This window comes from Pelophylax lessonae (assembly GCF_965119305.1).
Source record: "Pelophylax lessonae genome assembly, chromosome: 2".
NCBI classification, from domain to species: Eukaryota; Metazoa; Chordata; class Amphibia; order Anura; family Ranidae; genus Pelophylax; species Pelophylax lessonae.
The window spans coordinates 63,617,385-63,638,127 of NC_138769.1; the positions used below are offsets into that span (position 1 = coordinate 63,617,385).

Sequence of the window (20,743 nt, forward strand, 5' to 3'; positions counted from 1 at the left end):
GAAGTGTAGAAGGGAAAAAGGCATGGAGGCCGGTCCTGGGCTGGAGAACCCCAATAAATACGCCCCGTTGCGTGATGATGGGGAAACCAGTCAGGGACCAGCATTGCTGGAGCAGAGCGACGCCCCTAGCTGCCAGGGGAAGAACTCCTCCAGTGAGGCCAGGATAAAGGTAAAGGAAAGACAGGTGCTGGTGGTAGGGGACTCAATCATTAGAAGGACAGACAGTGCAATCTGTCACAAAGACTGTGGGCACCGAACAGTCTGTTGTTTACCGGGCGCTCAGGTTCGGCACATCGCGGATCGGGTGGACAGATTACTGGGTGGGGCTGGGGATGACCCAGCTGTCATGGTACACGTGGGTACCAATGACATAGGCAGAGGAAGATGGAGAGTCCTAAATGATTTCTGGGACTTAGGCGCTAAGTTGAGGAGTAGGACCTCCAAGGTAATATTTTCAGAAGTACTACCTGTACCTCGAGCCACACCAGAGAGGCAGCGGGAAATTAGGGAAGTTAACAAGTGGCTGAGGAGCTGGTGTAGTAAGGAGGGTTTCGGGTTCCTGGAGAACTGGGCCGACTTCTCAGTTGGCCACAGGCTGTTTGTTAGGGACGGATTGCACCTAAATGGGAAGGGTGCAGCCGTACTGGGTGAGAGGATGGCCATAAAGTTAGAGGGGCTTTCAAACTAGGTGATGGGGAGAGGGTACAGATGTAGAATTAGCCAGTGGGGAGCAAGATTCAGAGGGCACAAATGGGGACATTAGTGGTAGGGTGTTTAGAGTACCTAAATCCAAGGTGGGTATGAGGAAAAATCTCAAGAGCAGCCTAAAAACAACATCAAACGAGGATATATGCAACTGGTCAAAATTACGAGGTTTGTATACCAATGCCAGAAGCCTGGCTAAGAAGATGGTAGAGCTGGAGCTGCTGATGTTTGAGGAGGACTTAGATTTTGTGCGGATATCAGAGACTTGGTTCTACAACTCTCATGACAACTGGATGGCGACCATTCAAGGGTACTCCCTTTATCGCATAGATAGAGAAGGTATAAAAGGGGGGAGGGGTATGTCTGTATATTAAGAACAGTGTACGAGGCAGAATCCCTATGGGTAGAACTTAAAGGGTAAGGCACTATAGGGAGGGTAATATTGGGCGTATGTTATAAGCCCCCCAACCAGAGGGAGGTGGGCGAGGCGGGCCTCCTTTTACAGATAGGATTGGCAGCAAGGATGGGAAATGTCATTATAATGGGGGACTTTAATTATCCAGATATAGACCGGGCAGAAGGAACCGCGCATTCAGCCAAGGCCCGGCAGTTCCTAAATGTTTTGCAGGACAATTTCATGGGTCAGAGGTGAGCGCACTGACAAGAAACAATGCGGTACTTCATCTACTGATTACCAACAATTCAGACCTGCTTACGAATATAGAAATATGGAACAACTTAGGAAACAGTGACCATAGGTCAATAAGTTTCAGTATTAATTATAGTAAAAGGAAACACAAGGGTAATATAAGGACACTGAATTTCAAAAGAGCCAATTTCCCAAAACTGCGCTCTCTGCTAGAAAATATCATATGGGATAGAACCCTGGGAACAAAGAACACGAAGGAAAAATGGGAGTGCTTCAAGAGCATACTAAACAAAGGGATTGGCCAGTGCATTCCAAAGGGAAATAAATTTAAAAGAGCGAAACTAAACTCTGGGTGGCTAAACTCCAACATAAAAATACATATTAATACTAAAGAAAAGGCCTTCAAAAAATAAGGGGCTGAGGGGTCATTGGCAGCATTCAAGCATTACAAAGAGTGTAATAAGAAATGTAAAGGCGAAATCAGGGCGGCTAAAATAGAACACAAGAGACATATAGCGGAAGAGAGTAAAAAGAACCCCAAAAAATTCTTTAAGTATATAAACAGTAAGAAAGCGAGGCCAGAACGAAACTAGAGAAACTTAACATAAATAAATCACCGGGACCGGATGGCTTGCACCCGAGGGTTTCCTAAAGAGCTCAGCCAGGTGATTGCCAGACCATTATTCTTGATCTTTAAGGATAGTCTACTGATGGGTATAGTGCCAGCTGATTGGAAAAAAGCCAACGTGGTACCAATATTTAAAAAAGGGATATATCCCGGGTAACTATAGGCCGGTCAGCCTAACATCAGTAGTCTGCAAGATTTTGGAGGGGATGTTAAGAGACTATATACAAGACTTTAGCAATGAAAACAGTATTATTAGTAGTAATCAGCATGGATTCATGAAAAATTGTTCTTGCCAAACCAATCTATTAACCTTCTACGATGAAGTGAGCTGCCACCTAGATAAAGGCTAAGCCTGTGGATGTGGTGTATCTGGACTTTTCAAAGGCCTTTGACACCGTTCCCTACAAACGCTTACTGTACAAACTAAGGAATGTAGGTATGATGGACCATAGGGTGAGTACCTGGATAGAGAACTGGCTCCAGGGGAGAGTCCAGAGGGTGGTGATTAATGGGGAGTACTCGGATTGGGCGGGTGTGGAAAGTGGGGTCCCCCAAGGTTCTGTCCTGGGACCAATCCTGTTTAATTTATTCATAAATGATCTAGAGGAGGGGATATCTAGTACAATCTCAGTATTTGCGGATGATACTAAACTAAGCATGCCAATCTCTTCTATACAGGATGTGGAAACCTTACAAGCAGACCTGAACAAAATAACGGGGTGGCCAACTACATGGCAGATGAGGTTTAATGTTGAGAAATGTAAAGTAATGCACTTGGGCGTCAGAAACACGAAAGCAAGCTACTCACTAGGGGGGAAACCTCTGGGTGAATCTAAGATGGAAAAGGACCTGGGGGTTCTGGTGGACAACAGGCTTGGCAGTGGCATGCAATGCAAAGCCGCTGCAAGCAAAGCTAACAGAATAATGGCATGTATAAAAAAGGGGATTCACTCCAGAAATAAAGAAATTATTCTACCCCTCTACAAGACTCTGGTCCGGCCACATCTGGAGTATGCTGTCCAGTTCTGGGCACCGGTCCTCAGGAAGGACGTGCTGGAACTGGAGAGAGACCGGAGAAGGGCAACAAAAATAATTAGGGGAATGGAGGGCATCGGCTATGAGGAAAGACTACAAGCACTGAACTTATTCTCTCTGGAGAAGAGACGATTGAGGGGGGATATGATATTCATGTACAAATACTGTACTGGCGACCCTAGCATAAGGAACAAACTTTTTAGAGAAAGTGAATACAATAAGACATGTGGCCACTCACTAAAACTAGAGGAAAAACGGTTTAACCTTAAAAATACATAAGGGGTTCTTCACTGTCAGAGCAGTAAGCATGTGGAATTCTCTTCCACAAGCAGTGTTATCAGCAGGGAGCATCGGTAGTTTCAAAAAACTATTAGATGGGCCCCTTAAAGACCACAACATACAGGGGTATACAATGCACGGTTAACAGCAAACACACACACACATCATAGGTTGAACTGGATGGACTGATGTCTTTTTTCAACCTCACAAACTATGTATGTAACTATGTAATAATCAGAGCCAGCTATCCTGCATTGCCTGTTTCACACTATGCTACATTGGGGAATCATTTGTTATTTGAGCTCCAACTGCAGGTAAAGATCTTAGCAAAGCCTTGCATACTGAACATTGCTACATCATTGCTCCTAAACGGGACATGTTACTGGTATCTAGATTACCTCATCTCTCATTAGGATACAGGTATTATAGGCCAGCTCGGGGTTCCTCTTTAGTAAAAGGATCTAGCATAGCAATTTATAGCTTTCTGAGAGATTCATTCACTTACTGTACAATACTGTGCATATTGGTGTATTTATTTGGTATTATAACTGGTTATTCACTGTTCTTTAGTGTTATTTCAACTAAGCTGGCTTTTTATCCAGGGCCTAGCTGATTAATACTCTTTTCAAGCCTTTTTCTTGAGTTAAGCAAAGCTAAAGAGTAGTGTTGAGCAATGTTCCCTCTAATTTTTTACTGAGCTGAGCAAATAAAAAAATTTCTGAGCGCAAACCTTTAGATTGAGCAATGGGGGGGGGGGGGGGGGACGTCAATGCAGAGTGACCAGCTTGCCCCAATCAACTGCAGAGTGCCACAGCAATGCCCCCAATAAACTGCAGAGTGCCACAGCAATGCCCCCAATAAACTGCAGAGTGCCACAGCAATGCCCCCAATAAATTGCAGAGTGTCACAGCAATGCCCCCAATACATTGCAGAGTGTCACAGCAATGCCCCCAATACATTGCAGAGTGTCACAGCAATGCCCCCAATACATTGCAGAGTGCCACAGCAATGCCCCCAATACATTGCAGAGTGCCACAGCAATGCCCCCAATAAACTGCAGAGTGCCACAGCAATGCCCCCAATACATTGCAGAGTGCCACAGCAATGCCCCCAATACATTGCAGAGTGCCACAGCAATGCCCCCAATACATTGCAGAGTGCCACAGCAATGCCCCCAATACATTGCAGAGTGCCACAGCATTGCCCCCAATAAACTGCAGAGTGCCACAGCAATGCCCCCAATAAACTGCAGAGTGCCACAGCATTGCCCCCAATAAACTGCAGAGTGCCACAGCATTGCCCCCAATAAACTGCAGAGTGCCACAGCATTGCCCCCAATAAACTGCAGAGTGCCACAGCATTGCCCCCAATAAACTGCAGAGTGCCACAGCATTGCCCCCAATAAACTGCAGAGTGCCACAGCATTGCCCCCAATAAACTGCAGAGTGCCACAGCATTGCCCCCAATAAACTGCAGAGTGCCACAGCATTGCCCCCAATAAACTGCAGAGTGCCACAGCATTGCCCCCAATAAACTGCAGAGTGCCACAGCATTGCCCCCAATAAACTGCAGAGTGCCACAGCATTGCCCCCAATAAAATGCAGAGTGCCACAGCAATGCCCCCAATAAAATGCAGAGTGCCACAGCAATGCCCCCAATAAAATGCAGAGTGCCACAGCAATGCCCCCAATAAATTGCAGAGTGCCACAGCATTGCCCCCAATAAATTGCAGAGTGCCACAGCATTGCCCCCAATAAATTGCAGAGTGCCACAGCAATGCCCCCAATAAATTGCAGAGTGCCACAGCAATGCCCCCAATAAACTGCAGAGTGCCACAGCATTGCCCCCAATAAACTGCAGAGTGCCACAGCATTGCCCCCAATAAACTGCAGAGTGCCACAGCATTGCCCCCAATAAACTGCAGAGTGCCACAGCATTGCCCCCAATAAACTGCAGAGTGCCACAGCATTGCCCCCAATAAAATGCAGAGTGCCACAGCATTGCCCCCAATAAAATGCAGAGTGCCACAGCATTGCCCCCAATAAAATGCAGAGTGCCACAGCATTGCCCCCAATAAAATGCAGAGTGCCACAGCAATGCCCCCAATAAAATGCAGAGTGCCACAGCAATGCCCCCAATAAAATGCAGAGTGCCACAGCAATGCCCCCAATAAAATGCAGAGTGCCACAGCAATGCCCCCAATAAAATGCAGAGTGCCACAGCAATGCCCCCAATAAAATGCAGAGTGCCACAGCAATGCCCCCAATAAAATGCAGAGTGCCACAGCAATGCCCCCAATAAAATGCAGAGTGCCACAGCAATGCCCCCAATAAAATGCAGAGTGCCACAGCAATGCCCCCAATAAAATGCAGAGTGCCACAGCAATGCCCCCAATAAAATGCAGAGTGCCACAGCAATGCCCCCAATAAAATGCAGAGTGCCACAGCAATGCCCCCAATAAACTGCAGAGTGCCACAGCAATGCCCCCCCGCGACCCCGTGCACTTACCTCACGGACGGTCACGGCACTCTGTCTTCAGTCCCCGGCTTCCAGCTTCCCGCGTCTCCATCCTCCCGAGTCCCGGCGCCTCCTCCTCGGCCAATGGCATGAAGTTGGCCTTTCGGCCAATCAGGAAGCGGGAGGACCCGCTCCCTGATTGGCCAGGAGGAGGATCCGTATGACAATAGCGAATTTTCATTCGCTATTGTCACACGATGGGCGTGCTCTCGGGGTGCACGCTCTGCTCCCTGGCCGCTCCGTCTGCGGCTGCGCCGTCTAACTAGGTGCTTGCGCGGGACGTAATTTCCACTGCGCGACCGCGCACGCGCGCACCTTAAAGGGAACACTGGTGTTGAGCGAACACGGACTGTATTTTTCGTGTTCGTACCGAATAATTGGATTTTTGTTACCCGAACACGAACACGGACACTTTACTGTATATTCGGGTAAAAATCCGTGTTCGGTCGTTTTATTTACGGGTTTTGCATGCTTTGGCGCTCTTTTCATGGCGGGCTTTCAACAGCCAATCAACAATCGTTTAACTGGTGTGCCTTAAGCCATCCCAGCCATGCCTGCAAATGTCTCAGTAGCTGTGATTGGCCGTCTGAAGCATGTGACCAAGTCTTTATAAGTTCGAGGCAGCCGCAGCGGCGTCATTATGCTGCTTAGATCAGGGACAGAGCACACATCAACGTGCTGGCTGCTGATTAGGGAAAGATAGGCAGGAAAAAACCATTTGTGTTCCGGATAGAATTGAGGGACAGGTCGGAGTGTTTAGGCAGGGCGAGTTGTAGGCATTTTAGGGATAGAGTCTGCTGAATTATAGGGTCAGTGTGTTCTACAAACTACAATCGATATTGCTGTGTGGGGTGGGGTCTGCACTTAGTTCTCCTGATCTACGATCTCTTCTCAATCCTGTTAGGGACAGAGTCTGCTGAATTTTAGGGAAAGTGTGTTCTACAAACTACAATCGATATTGCTGTGTGGTGTGGGATAGGAGATGGGCAGGTGTCAGTGATCCACATCCATTTTTCTGTGTGTGGGCTGCAGTGAACACAATCTTTTTGGGGTGCAGTGAACACAATCCTTTTGGAGTGCAGTGAACAAAATCTTTGTGGGGTCCAGTGAACAAAACCTTTGTGGGGGTACAGTGAACACAATCTTTGTGGGGTGCAGTGAAGACAATCCTTGTGGGGTGCAGTGAAGACAATCCTTGTGGGGTGCAGTGAACAAAATCTTTGGGGGGTACAGTGAACACAATCTTTGTGGGGTGCAGAGAAGACAATCCTTGTGGGGTGCAGTGAACAAAATCTTTGGGGGGGGGGGGGTACAGTGAACACAATCTTTGTGGGGTGCAGTGAACAAAACCTTTGTGGGGTACAGTGAACACAATCTTTGTGGGGTGCAGTGAAGACAATCCTTGTGGGGTGCAGTGAAGACAATCCTTGTGGGGTGCAGTGAACAAAATCTTTGGGGGGAACAGTGAACACAATCTTTGTGGGGTGCAGTGAACAAAACCTTTGTGGGGTACAGTGAACACAATCTTTGTGGGGTGCAGTGAACAAAACCTTTGTGGGGTACAGTGAACACAATCTTTGTGGGGTGCAGTGAAGACAATCCTTTTGGAGTGCAGTGAACACAATCTTTGTGGGGTACAGTGAACACAATCTTTGTGGGGTGCAGTGAACAAAACCTTTGTGGGGTACAGTGAACACAATCTTTGTGGGGTGCAGTGAACACAATCATTGTGGGGTGCAGTGAACAAAACCTTTGTGGGGTGCAGTGAACACAATCATTGTGGGGTGCAGTGAACAAAACCTTTGTGGGGTGCAGTGAACACAACCTTTGTGGGGTACAGTGAACACAATCTTTGTGGGGTGCAGTGAACAAAACCTTTGTGGGGTACAGTGAACACAATCTTTGTGGGGTACAGTGAACACAATCTTTGTGGGGTGCAGTGAACAAAACCTTTGTGGGGTACAGTGAACACAATCTTTGTGGGGTGCAGTGAACAAAACCTTTGTGTTGTACAGTGAACACAATCTTTGTGGGGTGCAGTGAAGACAATCCTTTTGGAGTGCAGTGAACAAAATCTTTGTGGGGTACAGTGAACACAATCTTTGTGGGGTGCAGTGAACAAAATCTTTGTGGGGTACAGTGAACACAATCTTTGTGGGGTGCAGTGAAGACAATCCTTGTGGGGTGCAGTGAAGACAATCCTTGTGGGGTGCAGTGAAGACAATCATTGTGGGGTGCAGTGAACAAAATCTTTGGGGGGTACAGTGAACACAATCTTTGTGGGGTGCAGTGAACAAAACCTTTGTGGGGTACAGTGAACACAATCTTTGTGGGGTACAGTGAACACAATCTTTGTGGGGTGCAGTGAAGACAATCCTTTTGGAGTGCAGTGAACACAATCTTTGTGGGGTACAGTGAACACAATCTTTGTGGGGTGCAGTGAACAAAACCTTTGTGGGGTACAGTGAACACAATCTTTGTGGGGTGCAGTGAACACAATCTTTGTGGGGTGCAGTGAACAAAACCTTTGTGGGGTGCAGTGAACACAACCTTTGTGGGGTACAGTGAACACAATCTTTGTGGGGTGCAGTGAACAAAATCTTTGTGGGGTACAGTGAACACAATCTTTGTGGGGTGCAGTGAAGACAATCCTTGTGGGGTGCAGTGAAGACAATCCTTGTGGGGTGCAGTGAACAAAATCTTTGGGGGGTACGGTGAACACAATCTTTGTGGGGTGCAGTGAACACAATCTTTGTGGGGTGCAGTGAACACAATCTTTGTGGGGTGCAGTGAAGACAATCCTTTTGGAGTGCAGTGAACACAATCTTTGTGGGGTACAGTGAACACAATCTTTGTGGGTGCAGTGAAGACAATCCTTGTGGGGTGCAGTGAAGACAATCATTGTGGGGTGCAGTGAACAAAATCTTTGTGGGGTGCAGTGAACACAATCTTTGTGGGGTGCAGTGAACAAAACCTTTGTGGGGTACAGTGAACACAATCTTTGTGGGGTGCAGTGAAGACAATCCTTTTGGAGTGCAGTGAACACAATCTTTGTGGGGTACAGTGAACACAATCTTTGTGGGGTGCAGTGAACAAAACCTTTGTGGGGTACAGTGAACACAATCTTTGTGGGGTGCAGTGAAGACAATCCTTGTGGGGTGCAGTGAAGACAATCCTTGTGGGGTGCAGTGAACAAAATCTTTGGGGGGTACAGTGAACACAATCTTTGTGGGGTGCAGTGAACAAAACCTTTGTGGGGTACAGTGAACACAATCTTTGTGGGGTGCAGTGAACAAAACCTTTGTGGGGTACAGTGAACACAATCTTTGTGGGGTGCAGTGAACACAATCATTGTGGGGTGCAGTGAACAAAACCTTTGTGGGGTGCAGTGAACACAACCTTTGTGGGGTACAGTGAACACAATCTTTGTGGGGTGCAGTGAACAAAATCTTTGTGGGGTACAGTGAACACAATCTTTGTGGGGTACAGTGAACACAATCTTTGTGGGGTGCAGTGAACAAAACCTTTGTGGGGTACAGTGAACACAATCTTTGTGGGGTGCAGTGAACAAAACCTTTGTGTTGTACAGTGAACACAATCTTTGTGGGGTGCAGTGAAGACAATCCTTTTGGAGTGCAGTGAACAAAATCTTTGTGGGGTACAGTGAACACAATCTTTGTGGGGTGCAGTGAACAAAATCTTTGTGGGGTACAGTGAACACAATCTTTGTGGGGTGCAGTGAAGACAATCCTTGTGGGGTGCAGTGAAGACAATCCTTGTGGGGTGCAGTGAAGACAATCATTGTGGGGTGCAGTGAACAAAATCTTTGGGGGGTACAGTGAACACAATCTTTGTGGGGTGCAGTTAACAAAACCTTTGTGGGGTACAGTGAACACAATCTTTGTGGGGTACAGTGAACACAATCTTTGTGGGGTGCAGTGAAGACAATCCTTTTGGAGTGCAGTGAACACAATCTTTGTGGGGTACAGTGAACACAATCTTTGTGGGGTGCAGTGAACAAAACCTTTGTGGGGTACAGTGAACACAATCTTTGTGGGGTGCAGTGAACACAATCTTTGTGGGGTGCAGTGAACAAAACCTTTGTGGGGTGCAGTGAACACAACCTTTGTGGGGTACAGTGAACACAATCTTTGTGGGGTGCAGTGAACAAAATCTTTGTGGGGTACAGTGAACACAATCTTTGTGGGGTGCAGTGAAGACAATCCTTGTGGGGTGCAGTGAAGACAATCCTTGTGGGGTGCAGTGAACAAAATCTTTGGGGGGTACAGTGAACACAATCTTTGTGGGGTGCAGTGAACACAATCTTTGTGGGGTGCAGTGAAGACAATCCTTTTGGAGTGCAGTGAACACAATCTTTGTGGGGTACAGTGAACACAATCTTTGTGGGGTGCAGTGAAGACAATCCTTGTGGGGTGCAGTGAAGACAATCATTGTGGGGTGCAGTGAACAAAATCTTTGGGGGGTACAGTGAACACAATCTTTGTGGGGTGCAGTGAACAAAACCTTTGTGGGGTACAGTGAACACAATCTTTGTGGGGTGCAGTGAAGACAATCCTTTTGGAGTGCAGTGAACACAATCTTTGTGGGGTACAGTGAACACAATCTTTGTGGGGTGCAGTGAACAAAACCTTTGTGGGGTGCAGTGAACAAAACCTTTGTGGGGTACAGTGAACACAATCTTTGTGGGGTGCAGTGAACACAATCTTTGTGGGGTACAGTGAACACAATCTTTGTGGGGTGCAGTGAACAAAACCTTTGTGGGGTACAGTGAACACAATCTTTGTGGGGTACAGTGAACACAATCTTTGTGGGGTGCAGTGAACAAAACCTTTGTGGGGTACAGTGAACACAATATTTGTGGGGTGCAGTGAACAAAACCTTTGTGGGGTACAGTGAACACAATCTTTGTGGGGTGCAGAGAAGACAATCCTTTTGGGGTGCAGTGAACACAATCTTTGTGGGGTACAGTGAACACAATCTTTGTGGAGTGCAGTGAACACAATCTTTGTGGGGTGCAGTGAACAAAACCTTTGTGGGGTGCAGTGAACACAATCTTTGTGGGGTGCAGTGAAGACAATCCTTGTGGGGTGCAGTGAAGACAATCCTTGTGGGGTGCAGTGAAGACAAACAATCCTTGTGGGGTGCAGTGAACAAAATCTTTGGGGGGTACAGTGAACACAATCTTTGTGGGGTGCAGTGAACAAAACCTTTGTGGGGTACAGTGAACACAATCTTTGTAGGGTGCAGTGAACAAAACCTTTGTGGGGTACAGTGAACACAATCTTTGTGGGGTGCAGTGAAGACAATCCTTTTGGAGTGCAGTGAACACAATCTTTGTGGGGTACAGTGAACAAAACCTTTGTGGGGTACAGTGAACACAATCTTTGTGGGGTGCAGAGAAGACAATCCTTTTGGGGTGCAGTGAACACAATCTTTGTGGGGTACAGTGAACACAATCTTTGTGGGGTGCAGTGAACAAAACCTTTGTGGGGTACAGTGAACACAATCTTTGTGGGGTGCAGTGAACAAAACCTTTGTGGGGTACAGTGAACACAATCTTTGTGGGGTACAGTGAACACAATCTTTGTGGGGTACAGTGAACACAATCTCATACTTCTGAAGCTTTGAGGGTGCTGCCTGTTCTATACTCCTCCTCCTCCTCCTCATCCATCCTTTTAGGTGTACAAACAATAGTAATTGGGGCCTAGTGTGCTTCTGTACGTGTGAAAAACATACACTTTTTTTGATCATATTTCCTATTCCGTTATTCAATAAAAACCTTTGGGGCTCAATTAAATTGCGGAATAGTCTGTGTCGGTACGTGTGAGATCCACCTTTCCAAGATTTTGGGGTTCATCTCATACTTCTGAAGCTTTGAGGGTGCTGCCTGTTCTATACTCCCCCTCCTCCTCTTCCTCATCCATCCTTTTAGGTGTACAAACAATAGTAATTGGGGCCTAGTGTGCTTCTGTACGTGTGAAAAACATACACTTTTTTTTGATCATATTTCCTATTCCGCTATTCAATAAAAACTTTGGGGCTCAATTAAATTGCGGAATAGTCTGTGTCGGTACGTGTGAGATCCACCTTTCCAAGTTTTTGGGGTTCATCTCATACTTCTGAAGCTTTGAGGGTGCTGCCTGTTCTATACTCCTCCTCCTCCTCCTCCTCCTCCTCCTCATCCATCCTTTTAGGTGTACAAACAATAGTAATTGGGGCCTAGTGTGCTTCTGTACGTGTGAAAAACATACACTTTTTTTTGATCATATTTCCTATTCCGCTATTCAATAAAAACCTTTGGGGCTCAATTAAATTGCGGAATAGTCTGTGTCTGTACGTGTGAGATGAACAAAACCTTTGTGGGGTACAGTGAACACAATCTTTGTGGGGTGCAGTGAAGACAATCCTTTTGGAGTGCAGTGAACACAATCTTTGTGGGGTACAGTGAACACAATCTTTGTGGGGTGCAGTGAACAAAACCTTTGTGGGGTACAGTGAACACAATCTTTGTGGGGTGCAGTGAACACAATCTTTGTGGGGTGCAGTGAACAAAACCTTTGTGGGGTGCAGTGAACACAACCTTTGTGGGGTACAGTGAACACAATCTTTGTGGGGTGCAGTGAACAAAACCTTTGTGGGGTACAGTGAACACAATCTTTGTGGGGTACAGTGAACACAATCTTTGTGGGGTGCAGTGAACAAAACCTTTGTGGGGTACAGTGAACACAATCTTTGTGGGGTGCAGTGAAGACAATCCTTTTGGAGTGCAGTGAACAAAATCTTTGTGGGGTACAGTGAACACAATCTTTGTGGGGTGCAGTGAACAAAATCTTTGTGGGGTACAGTGAACACAATCTTTGTGGGGTGCAGTGAAGACAATCCTTGTGGGGTGCAGTGAAGACAATCCTTGTGGGGTGCAGTGAAGACAATCCTTGTGGGGTGCAGTGAACAAAATCTTTGGGGGGTACAGTGAACACAATCTTTGTGGGGTGCAGTGAACACAATCTTTGTGGGGTGCAGTGAACACAATCTTTGTGGGGTGCAGTGAAGACAATCCTTTTGGAGTGCAGTGAACACAATCTTTGTGGGGTACAGTGAACACAATCTTTGTAGGGTGCAGTGAAGACAATCCTTGTGGGGTGCAGTGAAGACAATCCTTGTGGGGTGCAGTGAACAAAATCTTTAGGGGGTACAGTGAACACAATCTTTGTGGGGTGCAGTGAACAAAACCTTTGTGGGGTACAGTGAACACAATCTTTGTGGGGTGCAGTGAAGACAATCCTTTTGGAGTGCAGTGAACACAATCTTTGTGGTGTACAGTGAACACAATCTTTGTGGGGTGCAGTGAACAAAACCTTTGTGGGGTGCAGTGAACAAAACCTTTGTGGGGTACAGTGAACACAATCTTTGTGGGGTGCAGTGAACACAATCTTTGTGGGGTGCAGTGAACACAACCTTTGTGGGGTACAGTGAACACAATCTTTGTGGGGTGCAGTGAACAAAACCTTTGTGGGGTACAGTGAACACAATCTTTGTGGGGTACAGTGAACACAATCTTTGTGGGGTGCAGTGAACAAAACCTTTGTGGGGTACAGTGAACACAATCTTTGTGGGGTGCAGTGAACAAAACCTTTGTGGGGTACAGTGAACACAATCTTTGTGGGGTGCAGAGAAGACAATCCTTTTGGGGTGCAGTGAACACAATCTTTGTGGGGTACAGTGAACACAATCTTTGTGGGGTGCAGTGAACACAATCTTTGTGGGGTGCAGTGAACAAAACCTTTGTGGGGTGCAGTGAACACAATCTTTGTGGGGTGCAGTGAAGACAATCCTTGTGGGGTGCAGTGAAGACAAACAATCCTTGTGGGGTGCAGTGAACAAAATATTTGGGGGGTACAGTGAACACAATCTTTGTGGGGTGCAGTGAACAAAACCTTTGTGGGGTACAGTGAACACAATCTTTGTGGGGTGCAGTGAAGACAATCCTTTTGGAGTGCAGTGAACACAATCTTTGTGGGGTACAGTGAACAAAACCTTTGTGGGGTACAGTGAACACAATCTTTGTGGGGTGCAGAGAAGACAATCCTTTTGGGGTGCAGTGAACACAATCTTTGTGGGGTACAGTGAACACAATCTTTGTGGGGTGCAGTGAACAAAACCTTTGTGGGGTACAGTGAACACAATCTTTGTGGGGTGCAGTGAACAAAATCTTTGTGGGGTACAGGGAACACAATCTTTGTGGGGTACAGTGAACACAATCTCATACTTCTGAAGCTTTGAGGGTGCTGCCTGTTCTATACTCCTCCTCCTCCTCTTCCTCATCCATCCTTTTAGGTGTACAAACAATAGTAATTGGGGCCTAGTGTGCTTCTGTACGTGTGAAAAACATACACTTTTTTTTGATCATATTTCCTATTCTGCTATTCAATAAAAACCTTTGGGGCTCAATTAAATTGCGGAATAGTCTGTGTCGGTACGTGTGAGATCCACCTTTCCAAGTTTTTGGGGTTCATCTCATACTTCTGAAGCTTTGAGGGTGCTGCCTGTTCTATACTCCTCCTCCTCCTCTTCCTCATCCATCCTTTTAGGTGTACAAACAATAGTAATTGGGGCCTAGTGTGCTTCTGTACGTGTGAAAAACATACACTTTTTTTTGATCATATTTCCTATTCCGCTATTCAATAAAAACCTTTGGGGCTCAATTAAATTGCGAAATAGTCTGTGTCGGTACGTGTGAGATCCACCTTTCCAAGTTTTTGGGGTTCATCTCATACTTCTGAAGCTTTGAGGGTGCTGCCTGTTCAATACTCCTCCTCCTCCTCTTCCTCATCCATCCTTTTAGGTGTACAAACAATAGTAATTGGGGCCTAGTGTGCTTCTGTACGTGTGAAAAACATACACTTTTTTTTGATCATATTTCCTATTCCGCTATTCAATAAAAACCTTTGGGGCTCAATTAAATTGCGGAATAGTCTGTGTCGGTACGTGTGAGATCCACCTTTCCAAGTTTTTGGGGTTCATCTCATACTTCTGAAGCTCTGAGGGTGCTGCCTGTTCTATACTCCTCCTCCTCCTCCTCCTCCTCCTCATCCATCCTTTTAGATGTACAAACAATAGTAATTGGGGCCTAGTGTGCTTCTGTACGTGTGAAAAACATACACTTTTTTTTGATCATATTTCCTATTCCGCTATTCAATAAAAACCTTTGGGGCTCAATTAAATTGCGGAATAGTCTGTGTCTGTACGTGTGAGATCCACCTTTCCACGTTTTTGGGGTTCATCTCATACTTCTGAAGCTTTGAGGGTGCTGCCTGTTCTATACTCCTCCTCCTCCTCCTCCTCATCCATCCTTTTAGGTGTACAAACAATAGTAATTGGGGCCTAGTGTGCTTCTGTACGTGTGAAAAACATACACTTTTTTTTGATCATATTTCCTATTCCGCTATTCAATAAAAACCTTTGGGGCTCAATTAAATTGCGGAATAGTCTGTGTCGGTACGTGTGAGATCCACCTTTCCAAGTTTTTGGGGTTCATCTCATACTTCTGAAGCTTTGAGGGTGCTGCCTGTTCTATACTCCTCCTCCTCCTCTTCCTCATCCATCCTTTTAGGTGTACAAACAATAGTAATTGGGGCCTAGTGTGCTTCTGTACGTGTGAAAAACATACACTTTTTTTTGATCATATTTCCTATTCCGCTATTCAATAAAAACCTTTGGGGCTCAATTAAATTGCGGAATAGTCTGTGTCGGTACGTGTGAGATCCACCTTTCCAAGTTTTTGGGGTTCATCTCATACTTCTGAAGCTTTGAGGGTGCTGCCTGTTCTATACTCCTCCTCCTCCTCCTCATCCATCCTTTTAGGTGTACAAACAATAGTAATTGGGGCCTAGTGTGCTTCTGTACGTGTGAAAAACATACACTTTTTTTTGATCATATTTCCTTTTCCGCTATTCAATAAAAACCTTTGGAGCTCAATTAAATTGCGGAATAGTCTGTGTCTGTACGTGTGAGATCCACCTTTCCAAGTTTTTGGGGTTCATCTCATACTTCTGAAGCTTTGAGGGTGCTGCCTGTTCTATACTCCTCCTCCTCCTCCTCCTCATCCATCCTTTTAGGTGTACAAACAATAGTAATTGGGGCCTAGTGTGCTTCTGTACGTGTGAAAAACATACACTTTTTTTGGATCATATTTCCTATTCCGCTATTCAATAAAAACCTTTGGGGCTCAATTAAATTGCGGAATAGTCTGTGTCGGTACGTGTGAGATCCACCTTTCCAAGTTTTTGGGGTTCATCTCATACTTCTGAAGCTTTGAGGGTGCTGCCTGTTCTATACTCCTCCTCCTCCTCTTCCTCATCCATCCTTTTAGGTGTACAAACAATAGTAATTGGGGCCTAGTGTGCTTCTGTACGTGTGAAAAACATACACTTTTTTTTGATCATATTTCCTATTCCGCTATTCAATAAAAACCTTTGGGGCTCAATTAAATTGCGGAATAGTCTGTGTCGGTACATGTGAGATCCACCTTTCCAAGTTTTTGGGGTTCATCTCATACTTCTGAAGCTTTGAGGGTGCTGCCTGTTCTATACTCCTTCTCCTCCTCCTCCTCATCCATCCTTTTAGGTGTACAAACAATGGTAATTGGGGCCTAGTGTGCTTCTGTACGTGTGAAAAATATACACTTTTTTTTGATCATATTTCCTATTCCGCTATTCCATAAAAACCTTTGTGGCTCAATTAAATTGCGGAATAGTCTGTGTCGGTACGTGTGAGATCCACCTTTCCAAGTTTTTGGGGTTCATCTCATACTTCTGAAGATTTGAGGGTGCTGCCTGTTCCATACTCCTCTTCCTCATCCTCCCTTTAGGGTAGGAAAAAATTTAATCGGGCCTAGTCTGTGTTTGTACGTGTGAGATACACAGTTTTTTATCCTATTCCGCTATTCAATACACACCCTTTTGGTGTAAAAAACATTAAATTGCGGCATAGTTTGCATATTTGACTGTGAGATACACCCGTGCGATACTGTTGTTCTTTTGTTCCGCTATTCAATAAAGACCTTTCTAGGGCAAGATCTTAAATTTCAGAAATATGAGGAGAGCGTCAAATAGGGGCCGTGGCCTGGGTCGTGGTGGTGCTGCTGCTAGAGCTCCTGTTGCAAGGAGAGGACGTGGTCGATCTGTGCCAGCTACACGCACAAGTGAAACACCTTCCTCAAGTGTGAGTAGGCGACAGAACCTGCATCAGTATTTGGTAGGGCATCATACGCCTCTAGAAGTGATGAGGCCAGAACACAGAGAGGCGATAGTAGATTGGTTTGCTGCTGACAGTGCCTCCAGTTCCTTCACATTGTCTCCCACCCAGTCTACTGCAGAAAGGTCAGAGTTGGCACCTGCAGCCAATGTCCAACCGTCTTTCACCTCACCCCCTTGCAAATCAGGCAAGCAGTCTGAGCCCCAAGCCATAGAGCAGTCTCTTATTCTTTTTGTGGACTCTGTCAGCAGGGTTTCCCAGGGCCATCCACCTAGCCCTGCCCCAGAAGTGGAAGAGATTGAGTGCAGCGATGCCCAACCACTTATTTCTCAAGATGAGTACATGGAAGGACCATCACAGCACGTCTCCGATGATGACGAAACGCAGGTGCCAACTGCTGCGGCGTTCAGCATTGTGGAGACCGACAGGGAGGGCAGGGGTGAAGACTGGGTGGAAGATGATGTGGAGGACGATGAGGTCCTCGACCCCACATGGAATGAAGGTCATGCAGGTGACCTGAGTAGTTTGGAGGAAGAGGCGGTGGTCGCACAGAGCCACCAGCACAGCAGAAGAGGGAGCAGGGTGCAGAAGCGGAGCGGCCGTGCCCTAGACACTACGCCTGCTACTGCCCAACGCAGCAAGGGAACGAGCGCACCAAAGTCAGCTCAAAAGAGTTCTCTAGCGTGGAAGTTCTTTAGAAAATGTGCTGATGACAGGACACGAGTGGTTTGCACCCTGTGCAATCAGAGCCTGAAGCGAGGCATAAACCTTCTCAACCTGAGCACAACCTGCATGATCAGGCATCTAAGTGCAAAGCACGAGCTGCAGTGGAGTACACACCTTCAAAACCAAGAAACGTCTCTGGCTCATCCTGCTTCCTCTTCTGCTGCAGTCTCGGCCGCTCCAGCCACCTCCGTAGTCATACCGGCACCTGCCACCCCGCAAACAGACGATCTGTCAGCAACACCACCACCTGGGTCACCAACAACCATCTCCACAATGTCCCGTGGAAGCGTTCAGCTTTCCATCTCCCAAACACTTGAGAGGAAGAGGAAGTACCCCCCTACCCACCCGCGATCCCTGGCCCTGAATGCCAGCATTTCACAATTATTGGCCTTTGAAATGCTGTCATTCCGTCTGGTGGAGACGCCCAGTTTTAAAAAGCTTATGTCGGTGGCTGTCCCACAGTACGTCGTGCCCAGCCGCCACTACTTTTCCAGGCAAGCCATCCCTTCCCTGCACAACCAAGTGGGGGAAAAAATCAGGTGTGCACTGCGCAACGCCATCTGTGCCAAGGTCCACCTAACTACCGATACGTGGACCAGTAAGCACGGTCAGGGGCGTTATATCTCCCTAACGGCACACTGGGTAAATGCAGTGGCGGATGGGCCTGAGGCGGATAGCAATTTGGCACATGTCCTTCCACCACCGAGGATTGCAGGGCGCTTCAGTTTGCCTCCTGTTCCTAACTCATCCTACTCCGCTACCTCATCCTCTACCGCCTCCTCATCCGGACAGCGTAATACCTTCACCACCAACTTCAGCACGGCCAGGGCTAAACGACAGCAGGCAGTTTTACAACTTGCCTGTTTGGGGGACAAACCACACACCGCGCAGGAGTTGTGGAGGAGCATGGAACAGCAGACAAATGAGTGGTTGCTGCCAGCGAGCCTCAAGCCCGGCCTGGTGGTGTGCGATAACGGGCGAAATCTCATAGCAGCTCTGGGCCTAGCCGGTTTGACGCACATCCCTTGCCTGGCGCATGTGCTGAATTTGGTGGTGCAGAGGTTCCTTAAAAACTACCCCGATATGTCAGAGCTGCTGCAGAAAGTGCGGGCCGTCTGTGCGCACTTTCGGCGTTCTCACCCTGCTGCTGCTCGCCTGGCAGGGCTGCAGCGTAACTTCGGCCTTCCCGCTCACCGCCTCATATGTGACGTGCCCACAAGGTGGAACTCCACCTTGCACATGCTGCAAAGACTGTGCGAGCAGCAGCAGGCCATAGTGGAGTTTCAGCTGCAGCACGCACGCGTGAGTCGCTCTGCGGAACAGCACCACTTCACCACCAATAACTGGGCCTCCATGCGAGACCTGTGTGCCTTGTTGCGCTGTTTTGAGTACTCCACCAACATGGCCAGTGGCAATGACGCCGTTCTCAGCTTAACTATCCCACTTCTATGCCTCCTTGAAAAAACAATTCGGGCGATGATGGAAGAGGATGTGGCACAGGATGAGGAGGAGGAGGAGGAGGATGAAGAGGTAACATTTCAAAGGCTTTCAGGGCAGTCATTCGCAAGGGGCTCCGAGGGTGGGTTCCTGCACACACAAACGCCAGGGACACAATTGTCCAGCAGGGGCACAGTTCTGGAGGATGAGGAGGATGAGGAGGAGGAGGAGCTGGAGGAGGAGATGGAACCATGTTCACAGCAGGGTGGCACCCAGGCCAGCTCATGGCCATCACTGGTGCGTGGCTGGGGGGATACAGAGGACACGGACGATACACCTCCCACAGAGGACAGCCTTTCATCGCCTCTGGGCAGCCTGGCACACATGAGCGATTACATGCTGCAGTGTCTCCACAATGACCGCCGAGTTGCCCACATTCTAACTTGTGCTGATTACTGGGTGGCCACGCTGCTGGATCCCCGTTACAAGGACAACGTACCGTCCTTAATTCACTCACTGGAGCGCGATCGCAAGATGCGCGAGTACAAGCGCACGCTGGTAGACGCGATGCTGCTGGCATTCCCATCTGACAGCGGGGCCACAGTGGAAGCACAAGGCAGAGGAGGAGGAGGAGGAGGTCGCCAACTCAACCAGGGCACCGCCAGCACCTCAGAAGGCAGGGTTAGCATGGCCGAAATGTGGAAAAGCTTTGTCAGCACGCCACAACAAACAGCAGCACCAGCAGCTCAGATGGAACGTCTTAGCAGGAGGCAGCATTTTACCAACATGGTGGAGCAGTATGTGTGCACACGCCTACATGTAGTGAATGAGGGGTCTGCCCCCTTCAACTTCTGGGTCTCCAAATTGGGCACATGGCCTGAGCTTGCCCTTTACGCCTTGGAGGTGCTGGCGTGCCCTGCAGCCAGTGTATTATCTGAACGGGTATTTAGCACGGCTGGGGGTGTTATAACAGACAAGCGCAGCCGCCTGTCCAGAGACAATGTGGACAAGCTCACGTTCATTAAAATGAACCAGGCATGGATCCCACGGGACTTTTCCGTTCCTTGTGCAGAATAGCAATGGATACCGACCTTACCCAGCCATTGTTCCATTTTTGCTCTTTCTCACTCTTTTGGGGTGTACCCTCATTTAAAATTTGTGAAAAGAAGCAGTGTTGGCTACCTCGTCCTCCTCCTCAGGGCCAGATTAACGTAGGGGCTATTGGAGCTGCAGCTCCATGCAGGCCCCTACCTTTTATATAGGCCCCGGGTTGGCCATATTCACTGTGACCGCTCTTCTGTCACTTGTAAACACAGAAGTCTGGCTTCTATGCTCGCTTCCCCAGGCAGCACCCTCAGAACCTCCCCACACAGCGCGAAGGCCGGACAAGGAGGGACAGTTGCCGATGCATGGATGTGTTTATGGGCTTCAGAGACAGCATCCCATGTTGAATTAGGCATGCATGGCTGCACCCTTCCTCCTCTGGGTGCATG

General features: G+C 47.5%; 1 protein-coding gene across 2 annotated transcripts in view; it reads right to left on the reverse strand.

The window, feature by feature from the left end:
* Positions 1-20,743, reverse strand: part of HTR1F (5-hydroxytryptamine receptor 1F) — a 445,099-nt gene that overhangs the window by 29,601 nt on the left and 394,755 nt on the right. The window lies entirely within an intron of this gene.